Source organism: Salvelinus alpinus, chromosome 21, assembly GCF_045679555.1.
Source record: "Salvelinus alpinus chromosome 21, SLU_Salpinus.1, whole genome shotgun sequence".
NCBI lineage: Eukaryota > Metazoa > Chordata > Actinopteri > Salmoniformes > Salmonidae > Salvelinus > Salvelinus alpinus.
In genome coordinates this window covers 44,456,547-44,476,322 of record NC_092106.1, presented here as the reverse complement: position 1 = coordinate 44,476,322, position 19,776 = coordinate 44,456,547, and the positions used below count along the sequence as shown (strand labels likewise).

At 43.9% G+C, this 19,776-nt stretch overlaps 1 protein-coding gene across 1 annotated transcript in view; it reads left to right on the top strand.

Moving 5' to 3' along the window:
* lekr1 (Leucine-, glutamate- and lysine-rich protein 1) overlaps window positions 1-19,776 on the top strand; it is a 203,473-nt gene that overhangs the window by 158,980 nt on the left and 24,717 nt on the right. The window lies entirely within an intron of this gene.

The following is a 19,776-nucleotide window of genomic DNA, read 5'->3' as shown; positions in this document are numbered from 1 at the left end:
ACTTGAAGCAGGTCCCAAACTAGTCACTATTCGTTGGTCATGTTCTAGGAGCAGCATGCTAATTTCAAAGTCTATTATGAAAATATTGGATCATGACAGCAACTTGTCTGATATTACTTGAAGCAGGTCCCAAACTAGTCACTATTTGTTGGTCATGTTCTAGGAGCAGCATGCTAATTTCAAAGTCTATTATGAAAATATTGGATCATGACAGCAACTTGTCTGATATTACTTGAAGCAGGTCCCAAACTAGTCACTATTCGTTGGTCATGTTCTAGGAGCAGCATGCTAATTTCAAAGTCTATTATGAAAATATTGGATCATGACAGCAACTTGTCTGATATTACTTGAAGCAGGTCCCAAACTAGTCACTATTCGTTGGTCATGTTCTAGGAGCAGCATGCTAATTTCAAAGTCTATTATGAAAATATTGGATCATGACAGCAACTTGTCTGATATTACTTGAAGCAGGTCCCAAACTAGTCACTATTCGTTGGTCATGTTCTAGGAGCAGCATGCTAATTTCAAAGTCTATTATGAAAATATTGGATCATGACAGCAACTTGTCTGATATTACTTGAAGCAGGTCCCAAACTAGTCACTATTCGTTGGTCATGTTCTAGGAGCAGCATGCTAATTTCAAAGTCTATTATGAAAATATTGGATCATGACAGCAACTTGTCTGATATTACTTGAAGCAGGTCCCAAACTAGTCACTATTCGTTGGTCATGTTCTAGGAGCAGCATGCTAATTTCAAAGTCTATTATGAAAATATTGGATTATGACAGCAACTTGTCTGATATTACTTGAAGCAGGTCCCAAACTAGTCACTATTCGTTGGTCATGTTCTAGGAGCAGCATGCTAATTTCAAAGTCTATTATGAAAATATTGGATCATGACAGCAACTTGTCTGATATTACTTGAAGCAGGTCCCAAACTAGTCACTATTCGTTGGTCATGTTCTAGGAGCAGCATGCTAATTTCAAAGTCTATTATGAAAATATTGGATCATGACAGCAACTTGTCTGATATTACTTGAAGCAGGTCCCAAACTAGTCACTATTCGTTGGTCATGTTCTAGGAGCAGTCTTACAAGACCGCCAAAATCAGCTGGTGATAAAGCGAGTGGGAAACGCAGTTAGCTAGACTAGCCAGCTGCCGATGCAATGGCCACAATATTTATCTATAAGCATCACCCACAAGTCAAAAATGCAGAGTTATAAGTTGGCTAAATTAACAACTCACCTTAATCAGAATTGGTCATCAATATATAGTAAGCAGCCAAAATAAAGAGAACTAACTAGCATGAGGCGAAAAAAGCTTGGTGCTGAAATGAGACACGGGCCCTTGGAACCACCACGTGGAGCAGACTAACTGCACGGGACAGGGGTCAGCTAGTTAGCTGGCATGCTAGCTATCTAGCAAAGACTTTCAAAAAGGGAAACGCAAGTAACATTAGCTGCACACACACACACACACACAATCAAAACTGTTAGACGTTTTATGTTACACTGCAGTCTGACAACCATGTATCAAAACAGCTCAATAATATCAGTGAAATAATTGTTTAAAACTCACCTTTGCGTGGAACAAATTAGGATTTTGTTGATCCAACAATGGTGTCGAGAAAAGAGGAAATTGAACGCAGAAACGGAATTTATGGGCGGGGTTGTGATGATGTTTACACTAACTAAGTAATAGTCTACACTAATAGAGTAAAATTGTGCACCTTAGCAATTAACACCAGTTATCAGCACTGACGCTAGGGGTCATTTGGCACTGCCAGTTGCTAGATCAACTCTATGGGAGTTTTGACACAGTGAATTTAACACTGGTGATTTTACTGTGTGGTATTCACATGGCTTGCTTGAGTAATGTGAACTGCTGTAGTGCAGTGGTCTAAGCAGTGGCTCCAGCTCCAAGCCTCATGAGTGCTGGACGATAATTGTATATCGAAGTTCTCAGGGCCTTTTCAAACGTCCAAAATGGTCATCTATTTCTAGTGACCAGCCTGCTCACACATACATTCCAAGACAGCTTTGTTTTTCCATTCATAAAAGGGAACAGTTTGCCCACCACCATCGCTGACGCTCGCTGACCTGCGAGAGGACATTTTGTGCCCTTGTTCCCGAAAAAACTAATCTCTGCTTCCTCTTCCACCCTCCCAGCCCTCACCCTGCACTCTACAACTGTACACCACACCCCCAAACCCTCTCCTTCTGCCCCCTCTAATGACCCCCTGCCTACCCCCACCCTGCGTGTGTGTGTGTGTGTGTGTGTGCAGTGTGTGTTGAGTAATGTATGAATAATTAGAACAAATGGCTTCTTTCACCCCACCAATCCAGCCGGCACACAATGGGGCTGTTGATGTTTTCCCCTCTTCTGGGGTAGGGAGGGAGGGAGCGAGAGAGTGAAGGAGCGAGGGGATAGGGAGGGAACGAGCGAGGGAGAGAGGGAGAGAGAAAGAACACGGTGGTTACTTCTCACGCTGTATGGCTCTTTGCACACTATACAGGACACACCATGCATCTGGCTGCCACTTTTACAGAACAGAGAACAAAAACTGTAAATCATTTAGAAGTTAAGAGAGGTTTAACATGTGGTTCCTTTGTCATAATGAATGTGAATGACCTGTCTGGTGGATGGTCAATATGAGGGTTGATGAAATAATTGGGAAGGAGCTCTGGTGTTTCTCTCTGTAGCTGCAGTGTGGAGATACTACTTCTATAGTTCACGATGTGTAGAGACTGATGGAGAGCAACTTCTCCAATTGATGGGTGTGTTTCTCAAGTTAGGATGGAAAGCATTGTACATGATAGAGACACATGGAGAGGGGTTGGCACAGCAGACGTTCACACACACACACACACACACACACACACACACACACACACACACACACACACACACACACACACACACACACACACACACACACACACACACACACACACACACACACATGCATATGTCTGTCTAGTAAAGCTGGCTGGCGTGAGAGAGAAAGTGCTCCCAGATTTACTCCCAGATGTCTGTCTCCACCCCGACTGAGAGGTGAGTTTGCACGCTCTGACACACACACACACACACACACACACACACACACACACACACACACACACACACACACACACACACACACACACACACACACACACACACATGCTCCAATGTCCCGGGAGTCTATTTGGTCACTGGGTCCGATTAGACTATTCCTATTATCTTTCCAGGTTTTTGTTGTTTTCCATGGTCGGGCAAAGGTCGGGATTACAATTGGGAAGGGGTCTTTCCCAAAACCCCCCCCCCCCCCCCCATTCGCTGCACACACACACACACACAATCTCACATTCCCAGCAGCTGTTCACGCCCAAAGCCCTGCTATGGAACTCACAGGTCCATATGGGGATCAGTGTAACACCGTGTTACCCTGGGCAACAGCAGGAGGAGACAGCAGTAGCAGAACACTGTGTCCAGAAACTACAGATGACCAGTAAACTACAGGTGACCAGTAAACTACAGATGACAAGTAAACTACAGGTGACCAGTAAACTACAGGTGACCAGTAAACTACAGATGACAAGTAAACTACAGGTGACCAGTAAACTACAGGTGACCAGTAAACTACAGATGACCAGTAAACTACAGATGACCAGTAAACTACAGATGACCAGTAAACTACAGGTGACCAGTAAACTACAGGTGACCAGTAAACTACAGATGACCAGTAAACTACAGATGACCAGTAAACTACAGATAGTAAACTACAGATGACCAGTAAACTACAGATGACCAGTAAACTACAGATGACCAGTAAACTACAGATGACCAATAAACTACAGATAGTAAACTACAGATGACCAGTAAACTACAGATGACCAGTAAACTACAGATGACCAATAAACTACAGATGACCAGTAAACTACAGATGACCAGTAAACTACAGATGACCAGTAAACTACAGGTGACCAATAAACTACAGATGACCAGTAAACTACAGATGACCAGTAAACTACAGATGACCAGTAAACTACAGATGACCAATAAACTACAGATGACCAGTAAACTACAGATGACCAATAAACTACAGGTGGTGACCAGTAAACTACAGGTGACCAATAAACTACAGATGACCAGTAAACTACAGATGACCAGTAAACTACAGATGACCAGTAAACTACAGATGACCAATAAACTACAGATGACCAGTAAACTACAGATGACCAATAAACTACAGGTGACCAGTAAACTACAGATGACCAGTAAACTACAGATGACCAGTAAACTACAGGTGACCAGTAAACTATAGATGACCAGTAAACTACAGATGACCAGTAAACTACAGGTGACCAATAAACTACAGATGACCAGTAAACTACAGATGACCAGTAAACTACAGATGACCAGTAAACTACAGATGACCAATAAACTACAGATGACCTGTAAACTACAGATGACCAGTAAACTACAGATGACCAGTAAACTACAGATGACCAATAAACTACAGATAGTAAACTACAGATGACCAGTAAACTACACATGACCAGTAAACTACAGATGACCTGTAAACTACAGATGACCAGTAAACTACAGATGACCAATAAACTACAGATGACCAGTAAACTACACATGACCAGTAAACTACAGATAGTAAACTACAGATGACCAATAAACTACAGATGACCAGTAAACTACACATGACCAGTAAACTACAGATAGTAAACTACAGATGACCTGTAAACTACACATGACCAGTAATCTACAGATGACCAGTAAACTACAGGTGACCAGTAAACTACAGATGACCAGTAAACTACAGATGACCAATAAACTACAGATGACCAGTAAACTACACATGACCAGTAATCTACAGATGACCAGTAATCTACAGATGACCAGTAAACTACAGGTGACCAGTAAACTACAGATGACCAGTAAACTACAGATGACCAGTAAACTACAGATGACCTGTAAACTACACATGACCAGTAATCTACAGATGACCAGTAAACTACAGGTGACCAGTAAACTACAGATGACCAATAAACTACAGATGACCAGTAAACTACACATGACCAGTAATCTACAGATGACCAGTAATCTACAGATGACCAGTAAACTACAGGTGACCAGTAAACTACAGATGACCAGTAAACTACAGATGACCAGTAAACTACAGATGACCTGTAAACTACACATGACCAGTAATCTACAGATGACCAGTAAACTACAGGTGACCAGTAAACTACAGATGACCAGTAAACTACAGATGACCAATAAACTACAGATGACCAGTAAACTACAGATGACCAGTAAACTACAGATGACCAGTAAACTACAGATGACCAGTAAACTACAGATGACCAGTAAACTACAGATGACCAGTAAACTACAGATGACCAGTAAACTACAGGTGACCAGTAAACTACAGATGACCAGTAAACTACAGATGACCAGTAAACTACAGATGACCAGTAAACTACAGATGACCAGTAAACTACACATGACCAGTAAATTACAGGTGACCAGTAAACTACAGATGACCAGTAAACTACAGATAGTAAACTACAGATGACCAGTAAACTACAGATGACCAGTAAACTACAGATAGTAAACTACAGGTGACCAGTAAACTACAGGTGACCAGTAAACTACAGATGACCAATAAACTACAGATAGTAAACTACAGATGACCAGTAAACTACACATGACCAGTAAACTACAGATGACCAGTAAACTACAGATGACCAGTAAACTACAGATAGTAAACTACAGATGACCAGTAAACTACAGATGACCTGTAAACTACAGATAGTAAACTACAGATGACCAGTAAACTACACATGACCAGTAAACTACAGATGACCAGTAAACTACAGATGACCAGTAAACTACAGATGACCAGTAAACTACATATGACCAGTAAACTACAGATGACCAGTAAACTACAGATGACCAGTAAACTACAGATGACCAGTAAACTACAGATGACCAGTAAACTACAGATGACCAGTAAACTACAGATGACCAGTAAACTACACATGACCAGTAAACTACAGATGACCAGTAAACTACAGATGACCAGTAAACTACAGATGACCAGTAAACTACACATGACCAGTAAACTACAGGTGACCTGTAAACTACAGAGAAGCTGTTGACTCTTCAGAAAGATCAACACACTGTACTGTGAACATTTCTGTGCATCATGACCCCATTCTGCTCCAGAAGCAGTAAGCCGGGTGCTCAGTGATTAGATCATTTGATAATAAGATGATTAGATGATGTGAGAGTAGTGTCAGTAGCAGGGGCTGACTGGGACCAGAAATCGACCTGGCCTTCAGTCTATGCCTTCACTATGGTGAATTACTAAAACAATACAGAAATACACTACGGAAAAAGAAGGAACACTGCGTAAAATCAGCTCAATGTAATTGAAGAATCTATAGAATCTAACCACTTCTGGGAAAATTGGAAAACTCTAAACAAACAACAACACGAAGAGTTATCAATCCAAAACGGAGATGTATGGATAAACCTTCTCCATAGAGCCTTTTTGGCCCAATAACAAATAACAAACAGCAAAAACATATACATGATGAAATACACATCTTAGAATCAACTATTAAAGACTACCAGAACCCACTGGATTATTACAGGACAAAATTCAAACCCTCCAACCCAGAAAGGCCTGTGGTGTTGATGCTATCCTAAATGAAATATACAGAATACGAATTCCAATTGGCTACACTTAAACTCTTTAACATCATCCTCAGCTCTGGCATATTCCCCAATGTTTGGAAACAAGGACTGATCACCCCAATTCACAAAAGTGGAGACAAATTTGACCCCAATATCTACCGTGGGATATGTGTCAACAGCAACCTTGGGAAAATGCTCTGCATTATCATTAACAGCAGACTTGTACATTTCCTCAGTGAAAACAATGTACTGAGCAAATGTTTTTACCAGATTACCGTATGACAGACCACACATTCACCCTGCACACCCTAATTGACAAACAAACAAACCAAAACAAAGGCAAAGGCAAAGTCTTCTCATGCTTTGTTGATTTCAAAAAAGCTTTTGACACAATTTGGCATGAGGGTCTGCTATACAAATTGGTGTGAGGTGGTGATGGGGGAAAAACATACAACATTATAAAATCCATGTACACAAACAACAAGTGTGTGGTCAAAAAACAGACACCGCCGAAGGCAGACCTGGCTCTCAAGAGAAGACAGGCTATGTGCACACGGCCCACAAAATGAGGTGGAAACTGAGCTGCACTTCCTAACCTCCTACCAACTGTATGACCATATTAGAGACACATATTTCCCCCAGATTACACAGATCCACAAAGAATTTGAAAACAAACCCAATTTTGATAAACTCCCATATCTATTGAGTGAAATACCACAGTGTGCATCACAGCAGCAATATTTGTGACCAGTTGCCACAAGAAAAGGGCAACCAGTGAAGAACAAACACCATTGCACATACAACCCATATTTATGTTTATTTCTTTATTTTGGAACCTTTGTGAGTGTAATGTTTACTGTACATTTTTTATTGTTTATTTCACTTTTGTTTATTATCTATTTCACTTGCTTTGACAAAGTAAACATATGTTTCCATGCCAATAAAGCCCCTTAAATGGAAAATGGAATGGAAAGGGAATTGAGAGAGAGAGAGAGAGAGAGAGAGAGAGAGCGAGAGAGAGAGAGAGAGAGAGAGAGAAAGCTACTGACCTGAGGTGGTCTGCGGATTACATTCAGAGAGAGAGAGAGGGAGCTACTTGTACTAAGGTGGTCTGCAGAGAGAGAAAGAGAGAGCGAGAGAGCGAGAGAAAGAGAGAGAAGAAAGGAGAGAGAAGAGAGGAAGAGAGAGAGAAGAAAGGAGAGAGAAGAGAGGAAAGGAAGAAAGGAGAGAGAAGAAGTAAAAAGATGAAGAGAGAGGAGGAGGAGAATGGGGGATGAAATAACTTCATGCAGCATGATACACTGGTAACCCTAGTGCAGTCTCTTTCATTCCCTCTCTCCTTTTCTCTCTCTCACACACACACACGCCCTTCAATTAATTTCACATTAATCAAAATTGGTTAGTGTGTGTTTATAGGTACTACATGTATATGATGGGCAGTTAAAGACATGCTCCGGAACTTTGGCCACTAAGTATGTTTTAAACCTCCCGCTTTGGGCTGAATTTGTCAATGTGTCGTTCGCACATGCATAATCTTTGAGTAGAATTACTGTTTTACCTCAATTGGCCACTAAATCTCTAGTTTGAAAGCAACTGTTTTTCTTGAAGTTGTGCTGTGCCTTTTTCCTTACATCTTCCCCCACATGGGCCCGCCAGCAATTTCAGCTCAACCAATAAGCTTCAGGACTCTCGCTACTAACGTTGGCCATGAAGCCAACAAAGTTATTCCCAGATGAGTTTTCCATTGGAGCCCTCTGTGTCTGGAGAAGTAAATGAACAGTTCCAGCGCTGTAGGAGCTGTATCTGCCCTTTTCCCACCTGGACAAAAGGAACACCTATTTGAGAATGCTGTTCATTAATTACAACTCAGCGTTCAACACCATAGTGCCCACAAAGCTCATCACTAAGCTGAGGGACTATGGGACTGAACACCTCCCTCTGCAACTGGATCCTTACAGGCCGCCCCCAGGTGGTAAGGTTAGCAACAACACATCTGCCACGCTGATCCTCCACACCGGGGCCCCTCAGGGGTGCGTGCTTAGTCCCCTCCTGTACCTCCCTGTTCACACACGACTGCGTGGCCAAACACGACTCCAACACCATCGTTAAGTTTGCTGACGACACAGCAGTGGTAGGCCTGATCACCGACCAGAGTCAGCCTATAGGGAGGAGGTCAGAGACCTGGCAGTGTGGTGCCAGGTCAACAACTTCTCCCTCAAAAGGAGCAAGACAAAGGAGTTGATCGTGGACTACAGGAAAAGGCAGGCCAAACAAGCCCCCGTTAACATCAATGGGGCTGTAGTGGAGTGGGTCGAGAGTTTCAAGTTCCTTGGTGTCCACATCACCAACAAACTATCATGGTCCAAACACACCAAGACAGTTGTGAAGAGGGCACGACAACATATTTTCCCCCTCAGAAGACTGAAAAGATTTGGCATGGGTCCCCAGATCCTCAAAAAGTTCTACAGTTGCACCATCGAGAGCATCCTGACCAGTTGCATCACCACTTGGTATGGCAACTGCTCGGCATGTGACCATAAGGCGCAACAGAGGGTAGTGCGTACATCACTGTTTCCAAGCTTCCTGCCATCCAGAACCCCCATACTAGGCGGTGTCAGAGGAAGGCCCAAAAAATGGTCAAAGACTCCAGTCACCCAAGTCATAGACTGTTCCCTCTGCTACCACACGGCAAGCGGTACAGGAGCGTCAAGACTTGGACCAAAAGGCTCCTTAAGACCTCTACCCCCAAGCCATGAAATTGCTGAACAATTAATCAAATGGCCACTATGACTATTTGCATTGACCCCCCCCCCCCCCCCCCCCACCTCTCCGTACATGTACAAAATAACTTAACTAACCTGTAACCCCACACATTGACTCGGTACCGGTACTCCCTGTATATAGCCTCGTTATTTTTATTGTGTTACTTTTTATTTTAATTTTACTATTTTTACTTTAGTTTATTTAGTAGAAGTTTTCTTAACTCTTTCTTGAACTCTATTGTTGGTTCAGGACTTGTAAGTAAGCATTTCACAGTATGGTCTACAGCTGTTGTATTCGGAGCATGTGACAAATCAAATTTGATTTGATTTGATCTACTACGCTTTGTTTCGGGACAAACTGGATCACTAAGAATTCCAATGCGGCAATTGTTTGCTTGCCGAGGATTACAGGCTTGAGGTGGCTTCCTTGATCACGCAGGTCGCCAACCTACGTAAGAAACTGTGGAAAATGCAGAGTGCAATCTTTACCGTCTCTACGCCGTCCAGTCTTGTCGTTTGTCGTTATCCGACTGGCCGGTGTTGGCCAGAGTTCGTTCGCCATCTGATAGCGGAGTCAAAGGAGCACAGCAAAAGGAGCAATCAACGATGGTAGCATGTCACAAGCCGTGGAAGCCGAAGACAGTGGCCAAACGCAAAGCAGCCTACACTCCCAGCCATTCTGGGAAGCGAGGGAGTGGGCGGATTTTCTCGTCTTTCTCGCCAGCCGTGATTTTGGGCCGCTCCATGGTATGAAATGTGACTGTTCCAGGTGCAAAAACAATGTCCTATCCCAGAGCTTGAGTAAATGACATTACTAAGCTGCTCCCGAATGTACTACGCCAGGACATGGAAATCGATTCTATCGTAGTCCATGCGGGTTTAAATGACATTTTGAAGGGCAGCTTTGAACAGCTGAAACTGGATTTCAAAGAGCTGGTTGACTCTCTGCTAGACACTAATAAAATACCCATCAAAAATGGTCCTGTGCCCTCTCTGAATCGTGGCATTGAACGCTTTAGAAGGAAACTGGCTACGTGATTACTGCAGCTCAACGGGTGTAACTTTTTTTGACAATTTCGATACCTTTTGGTTTGTTGATGATGTGGACAGTATTTTGACCGGTGATTATTGAATGAAGCTCGCCAGCTAAACTGAGTTTTTGGGGATATAAAGAAGGACTTTATGGAACAAAATGACCATTTGTGATGTAGCTGGGACCTTTTGGAGTGCCAACAGAAGAAGATCTTCAAAGGTAAGGCATTTATTATATCGCTATTTCTGACTTTCGTGGCGCACCTGCCTGGTTGAAAAATGTTTTTAATGCTTTTGTATGCGGGGCGTTGTCCTCAGATAATCACATGGTGTGCTTTCGCCGTAAAGCCTTTTTGAAATCTGACACAGCGGCTGGATTAACAAGAAGTTAAGATTTATTTTGATGTATGACACTTGTATTTTCATGAATGTCAAATATTTATATTTCTGTCATTTGAATTTGGCGCTCTGCAATTTCACCGGATGTTGTCGAGGTGGGTCACTAGCGGAACGCCTGCGCCAGAAAGGTTAACAATAGCCCACGTTAACATATGTAGTTTAAGAAACAAGGTTCATGAAATTATGACATTCATATTCTGACTATCTCTGAAACTCACTTAGATAATACCTTTGATGATACAGTGATAGCAATACATGGTTATAACATTTACAGAAAATACAGAAATGCCAGTGGTGGAGGTGTTGCTGTTTATATTCAGAACCACATTCCTGTAAAGATTTAAAGATGGTCTCATGTTAAATACTGTTGAAGCAATATGGCTACAGGTTCATCTGCCTCACCTAAAGCCCATTCTGGTGGGAAGCTGCTATAGACCACCAAGTGCTAACAGTCAGTATCTGGATAATATGTGTGAAATGCTTGATAATGTATGTGATATCAACAGAGAGGTATATTTTCTGGGTAATTTAAATATTGACTGGCTTTCATCACTGTAACCAGTGCCTGCAACCTGGTTCAGGTTATCAGTCAACCTACCAGGGTAGTTACAAACAGCACAGGAATGAAATCATCAACAAGTATTGATCACATCTTTACAAATGCTGCAGAAATGTGCTTGAAAGAAGTATCCAGATCCATCGGATGTAGTGATCACAATATAGTAGCCATATCTAGGAAAACCAAAGTTCCAAAGGCTGGGCCTAATATAAGATGTTTTGTAGTGATTCCTATGTTGTTGATGTAAAGAATATTAAAGTATTCAGAATCCTATTAAACAAAGATAAATTACACCAAGAATGATAGTAAAAAGCTTTGGAGCACCTTCAATAACATTTTGGGGAATAAGGCAAACTCAGCTCCATCATTCATTAAATCAGAGGCTCATTCATTACAAAACCCGACTGATATTGCTAACTACTTTAATATTTTTCATTGGTAAGATGATCAAACTTAGGCATGACATGCCAGTAACAAACGCTGACGATACACATCCAAGTATATCTGACCAAATTGTGAAAGACAATAATTGTAATTTTTAATTCCGTAAAGTGAGTGTGGAAGAGGTGAAAACAATGATTGTTGTCTATCAACAATGACAAGCCACCGGGGTCTGACAACTTGGATGGAAAATTACTGTGGATCATAGCTAATGATATTGCCACTCCTATTTGCCACATCTTCAATTTAATCCTACTAGAGAGTGTGTGCCCTCAGGCCTGGAGGGAAGCAAAAGTCACTCTGCTACTTAAGAATAGTAAAGCCCTTTACTGGCTACACTAGCCGACAAATCTGTTACCAACCCTTAGTAAACATTTGGAAAAAATGGTGTTTGACCAGATACAATGCTATTTTACACTAAACAAATGGACAACAGACTTTCAGCATGCTTATAGGGAAGGACATTCAACAAGCACAGCACTTGGCTGAGAGAACTTGATGATAAAAGATTATGGGGGCTGTTTTGTTAGACTTCAGTGTGGCTTTTGACATTATCAATCATAGTCTGCTGCTGAAAAAACTGATCTGTTATGGCTTTACACCCCCTGTGATATTGTGGATAAAGAGTTACCTGTCTAACAGAACACAGAGGGTGTTCTTTCATGGAAGCCTCTCCAAAATAATCCAGGTAGAATCAGGAATTCCCCATGGCAGCTGTCTAAACCACTTGCTTTTTTCAATCTTTACTAACGACATGCCACTGGCTTTGAGCAAAGCCAATGTGTCTATGTATGTGGATGACTCAAGACTATACATGCCGGCTACTACAGCAACTGAAATAACTGTAACACCTAACAAAGAGCTGCAGTTAGTTTCAGAATGGGTGACAACGAATAAGTTAGTCCTAAATATTTCTAAAACTAAAAGCATTGTATTTGGGACAAATCATTTTCTTAACCCTAAAACTCAACTAAATCCTGTAATAAATAATGTGGAAATTGAGAAAGTTGAGGTGACTAAACTGCTTGGAGTAACCCTGGATTGTAAACTGTCATGGTCAAAAACATATTGATACAACAGTAACTAAAATGGGGAGAAGTCTGTCCATAATAAAGTGCTGCACTCCCTTCTTAACAGCACTATCAACAAGGCAGGTCCTACAGGCCCTAGTATCTACCTTCTTAACAACACTATCAACAAGGCAGGTCCTACAGGCCCTAGTTTTGTCTCACCTGGACTACTGTTCAGTCGTGTGGTCAGGTTGCACAAAGAGGGACTTAATAAAATTGCAGTTGTCTCAGAACAGGGCAGCAAGGCTGGCCCTTGGATGTACACAGAGAGCAAACATTTATAATATGCATGTCAATCTCTCCTGGTTCAAAGTAGAGGAGAGATTGACTTCATCACTACTTGTATTTGTGTGAGGTATTGACATGGACCGAGCTGTCTGTTTTAAACGACTAGCACACCTCTCAGACACGAGAGGTCTCTTCACAGTCCCCAAGTCCAGAACAGACATAGAGACTACATGGAACTATATTCCACATCAGGTAACTGATTCAAGCAGTAGAATCAGATTATTTTAATAAACAGATTTTTTTAAACATATGGATTTAGTGTTGTAGATATGTGGCAGTGGAGTATGGGCCTGAGGGCACAAACTTAGTGTGTTGTGAATTCTGTAATGAATATATTGTAATGTTTTTAAAATGGTATAACTGCCTTAATTTTGCCGGACCCCAGGAGGAGTAGCTGGTGCCTTGGCAGCAGCTAATTGGGATCTAGTTTGCCTAGTTAAATAAAGGTAAAAAAATATTGAATAATGGGGATCCATAACAAAAACAAATACAAATTTGAGGGACAGCTAGTAAGATGCACATCATGCACCCACAGCAGAGCGAGAGAGCAATATCTGCACATACTGTATGTGACACAGTACGCACTTTTAGGGGACCACTTTTCGTGAGCACAACTTTAAAACTACTGGCTAAAAAGTATATAAAAGTACTAGAGAATCCCTTTAAGTATACACTCCTAATATCCTAATCTTATACTCTTCTAATGGCGTATCTGAAGCTCTTTGAATTTGGAGGTGAGTGTTCAACTGTATGTGTGTGTGTGTGTGTGTGTGTGTGTGTGTGTGTGTGTGTGTGTGTGTGTGTGTGTGTGTGTGTGTGTGTGTGTGTGCGTGCGTGCGTGCGTGCGTGCGTGCGTGCGTGCGTGCGTGCGTGCGTGCGTGCGTGCGTGCGTGCGTGCGTGTGTGTGTGTGAGTCTCTGTGCGTGTGTGTTCTCTTCCCTGCTATCTAAGATTTATATCGCTTCACGTCGCATCACTCAGACCAGCTGCTGAAATGACACGCACGTTCTTTTTTTCCATGGCTGAAATATTCTCCTCCTATCTATCCTTCCATCTCCCTCACTCTCTGGGGAGAAGGAGCATGTTCTATCTATTTATTATCTTTACACAGTCTGACATTTTGAGAGGATCATCAAATGTGTGCGTGTACAAATATTATGAAGCCCATTGGGTTGATGCAACATGACAGATATGGATACTATGTCCGGGGGCTAAGAGCTGTCAGTCTTTAACAGCTGGGTTCAAATGGGGTTAGTGGAGGGTTGAACCTGCTAGCCGTTAGCTTGTGTGTCGTCTAACGGCACCATCGTCTGTCGAGGCTCGGATGTTATGTCTTTCTGAGGTATTTGGACTATTTGTTTGTTTGCATCTTTCCGTCTTAGGTGTGTGTGTGTGTGTGTGTGTGTGTGTGTGTGTGTGTGTGTGTGTGTGTGTGTGTGTGTGTGTGTGTGTGTGTGTGTGTGTGTGTGTGTGTGTGTGTGTGTGTGTGTGTGTGTGTGTGGTTGTGTGTGTGTGTGTGTGTGTGTGTGTGTGTGTGTGTGTGGGTGTGGGTGTGCGTGTGCGTGCGCGTGCGTGTGCGTGTGTGTTTCTGTCTTCCACTATCCGTCACACACCTCTGTGGGGTGAGTAAGGCCCACAGTAAATCTGGTCATTTGGTATATGACTGCTACAGGCTTCCTCACACTGTAACATGATAACGATCAAATCTAGACAAAAAAGACTTACGACAATGATAATGCAGAAAAACGGATATGTGGTTGTGCAACAGAGGTTGGAGATAAACGGACTAAGGCAGCAGAACTAGGCTGGCCTGTCTATCCAGTGTGTATGAATGACTTTGATTATAGTATCCTGTATGTATTACTGTGGTTATAGTGTCCAGTGTGTATTACTGTGATTATAGTGTCTGTCACGTCCTGACCATAGTGCTTATGTGTTTTGCTTGTTTTAGTGTTGGTCAGGACGTGAGCTGGGTGGGCATTCTATGTTGTGTGTCTAGTTTGTCTGTTTCTGTGTTCGGCCTAATATGGTTCTCAATCAGAGGCAGCTGTCAATCGTTGTCCCTGATTGAGAATCATATATAGGTGGCTTGTTCTGTGTTGGGATTTTGTGGGTGGTTGTTTCCTGTCTCTGTGTTTTGTCTGCACCAGAAAGGACTGTATCGGTTTTGCCACATTTGTTATTTTGTAGTTTTGTAAGTGTTCACTTTTCGTCTGTCATTAAATATGTTGAACACGGAATACGCTGCGTCTTGGTCCGATCCCTGTTACACTCTCTCTTCTCGTGAAGAGAGGGAAGGCTGCCGTTACAGAACTACCCACCAAACTCGGACCAAGCAGCGTAGCAACGGGCAGCAGCGGCCCACTACACAGGACTCCTGGACATGGGAGGAAATTCTGGAGGGAAAAGGACACTGGGCTCATATTGGAGAATATCGCCGCTCTCATGAAGAGATGGAGGCAGCTAAAGCCCAGGAGCGGTGGTATGAGGAGGCAGCACGGAAGCGTGGCTGGAAGCCCGAGAAGAAATCCCAAAAATTTCTTGGGGGGGGCTAAAGGGTAGTGTGGCGAAGTCAGGTAGGAAACCTGCGCCCACTTCCCATGCTTACCGTGGAGAGCGGGAGTACGGGCAGACACCGTGTTATGCGGAAGAGCGCACGGTGTCTCCTGTACGTGTGCTTAGCCCGGTGCGGTACATTCCAGCTCCACGTATCGGCCGGGCTAGAGTGAGCATTGAGCCAGGTGCCATGAAGCCGGCTCAACGCGTCTGGTCTCCAGTGCGTCTCCTCTGGCCGGCATACATGGCACCAGCCTTACGCATGGTGTCCCCGGTTCGCCAACACAGCCCAGTGCGGGTTATTCCACCTCCCCGCACTGGTCGGGCTACGGGGAGCATTCAACCAGGTAAGGTTGGGCAGGCTCGGTGCTCAAGGGAGCCAGTACGCCTGCACGGTCCGGTATATCCGGCGCCACCTTCCCGCCCCAGCCCAGTACCTCCAGTTCCGGCACCACGCACCAAGCCTCCTGTGCGTCTCCAGAGCCCTGTACGCACTGTTCCTTCTCCCCGCACTAGCCTTGAGGTGCGTGTCTCCAGTCCGTTACCACCAGTTCCGGCACCACGCACCAGGCCTACTGTGCGCCTCAGCAGGTCAGAGTCGGCCGTCTGCCCAGCGCCGTCTGAGCTGCCTGCCTGCCCAGCGCCGTCTGAGCTGCCTGTCTGCCCAGCGCCGTCTGAGCTGCCTGCCTGCCCAGCGCCGTCTGAGCTGCCTGCCTGCCCAGCGCTGTCTGAGCTGCCTGCCTGCCCAGCGCCATCTGAGCCATCCGTCTGCCCAGCGCCATCTGAGCCATCCATCTGCCCAGCGCCATCTGAGCCATCCGTCTGCCCAGCGCCGTCAGAGCCGCACGTCTGTCCCGAGCCGTCAGAGCCGCCCGTCTGTCCCGAGCCGTTAGAGCCGTCTGTCAGTCAGGAGCCGCTAGAGCCGTCCGTCAGTCATGAGCCGCTAGAGCCGTCCGTCAGTCAGGATCTGCCAGAGCCGCCAGCCAGTCAGGAGCTGCCAGAGCCGCCAGCCAGTCAGGAGCTGCCAGAACCGCCAGCCAGTCAGGAGCTGCCAGAGCCGCCAGCCAGTCAGGAGCTGCCAGAGCCGCCAGTCAGTCAGGAGCTGCCAGAGCTGCCCTCCAGTCATGAGCTGCCCTCCAGTCATGAGCTGCCTTCCAGTCATGAGCTGCCCTCCAGTCATGAGCTGCCTTCCAGTCATGAGCTGCCCTCCAGTCATGAGCTGCCTTCCAGTCATGAGCTGCCCTCCAGTCATAAGCTGCCTTCCAGTCATGAGCTGCCCCTCAGCCCGGAGCTGCCTTCCAGTCATGAGCTGCCCTCCAGTCATGAGCTGCCCTCCAGTCATGAGCTGCCCCTCAGCCCGGAGCTGCCCCTCAGCCCGGAGCTGCCATTAGTCCGGAGCTGCCCTTCAGTCCAGAGCTGCCTCTCTGTCCGGAGTTGCCCTTCAGTCCGGAGCTGCCCCTCTGTCCTGAGCTACCTCTCTGTCCTGAGCTACCTCTCGGTCCTGAGCTACCTCTCTGTCCTGAGCTGTCTCCTCAATTTAGTGGGGACCTTGGTGAGGATTCCTAGGCCAAGGTCGGGGGCGAGGGTTGCCACTCAAAGGACGCTAAGGAGGGGGACAAAGACAATGGTGGAGTGGTGGCCTCGTCCTGCGCCGGAGCCGCCACCGCGGACAGATGCCCACCCAGACCCTCCCCTTGAGTTTTAGGGGTGCGTTCGGAGTCCGCACCTCAGGAGGGGGGTACTGTCACGTCCTGACCATAGTGCTTATGTGTTTTGCTTGTTTTAGTGTTGGTCAGGACGTGAGCTGGGTGCGCATTCTATGTTGTGTGTCTAGTTTGTCTGTTTCTGTGTTCGGCCTAATATGGTTCTCAATCAGAGGCAGCTGTCAATCGTTGTCCCTGATTGAGAATCATATATAGGTGGCTTGTTTTGTGTTGGGATTTTGTGGGTGGTTGTTTCCTGTCTCTGTGTTTTGTCTGCACCAGAAAGGACTGTATCGGTTTTGCCACATTTGTTATTTTGTAGTTTTGTAAGTGTTCACTTTTCGTCTGTCATTAAATATGTTGAACACGGAATACGCTGCGTCTTGGTCCGATCCCTGTTACACTCTCTCTTCTCGTGAAGAGAGGGAAGGCTGCCGTTACAGTGTCCAGTGTGTATGCATTACTGTGATTATAGTATCCTGTATGTATTACTGTGATTATAGTATCCTGTATGTATTACTGTGATTATAGTGTCCAGTGTGTATTACTGTGATTATAGTATCCAGTATGTGTTACTGTGATTATAGTGTCCAATGTGTATTACTATGATTATTGTAGCCAGCGTGTATTACTGTGATTCTAGTATCCAATGTGTACTACTTTGATTAAATGATCCAGTATGTATTACTGTGATTATAGTATCCAGTATGTATTACTGAGATTATAGTATCCAGCGTGTATTACTGTGATTATAGTATTCAGTATGTATTACTGTGATTATAGTATCCAGTATGTATTACTGTGATTATAGTATCCAGCGTGTATTACTGTGATTATAGTATCCAGTATGTATTACTGTGATTATAGTATCCAGTATGTATTGCTGTGATTATAGTATCCAGTATGTATTGCTGTGATTATAGTATCCAGTATGTATTACTGTGATTATAGTATCCAGTGTGAGTATTACTGTGGTTATAGTATCCAGTATGTATTACTGTGATTATAGTATTCAGTATGTATTACTGTGGTTATAGTATCCAGTATGTATTACTGTGATTATAGTATCCAGTATGTATTACTGTGATTATATTATCCAATGTTTATGTAAAACTGTGATTATAGTATCCAGCGGGTATTACTGTGATTATAGTATTCAGTATGTATTACTGTGGTTATTGTGTCCAGTATGTATTACTGTGATTATAGTATTCAGTATGTATTGCTGTGATTATAGTATCCAGTATGTATTACTGTGATTATAGTATCCAGTATGTATTACTGTGATTATATTATCCAATGTTTATGTAAAACTGTGATTATAGTATCCAGCGGGTATTACTGTGATTATAGTATTCAGTATGTATTACTGTGGTTATTGTGTCCAGTATGTATTACTGTGATTATAGTATTCAGTATGTATTACTGTGATTATACTATATCAAGGTAAAAGGCAAACATTGGAACAGCATCACAGCTGGAGGATTCCGTTTGTTTGTTTATGTCTGAATTGCTCGCTGTCTGAGTACTAGGTCCACACACACACACACACACACACACACACACACACACACACACACACACACACACACACACACACACACACACACACACACACACACACACACACACACACACACACACACACACACACACACACACACACACACACACACACACACACACACACCTGCTTTTCTGAACATTAGGTCCCTGCATCTCAGGAACGCTGGGAGGGAAAACCTGGTGGATTGGAGCGGATTAGAGAGCAGTTTCCCATTGTTGGGTCACCCATACTGAGGAGGACACAGTGACTTCTGAACCCTTCCTGGGAGACTGGGGATTAGCCCTGCCTGTTCTGGCATTCTGGCACACATTTAACACACACAGACATGCACATACACACGCTGACACACACACATGCACACAGCTCTAATTGTCTCCTCAGAGCTTTATGGTAGTGTTGGTTTAGCTGTGAGGGTTGTTTGTGTGCTATTTGGACGGATTTCTCCATGGTGATGGCTTGGTTTTGTTTTTCAGAAATGTGCCTGTCCCCTTGGGCAAACATTCCACCATTTTAGTTGTTCCTACCAGATGGATGACAGTCTGTCTCTATGACCTCAAACCAGTCATGAATATAAACATCTGATCTTTTTTGACAGTTTAATCTACGCTGAACAAAAATGTAAACGCAACATGCTACAATTTCAGAGTCACAGTTCATATAAGGAAATCAGTCAATTGAAATCAATTAATTAGGCCCTTA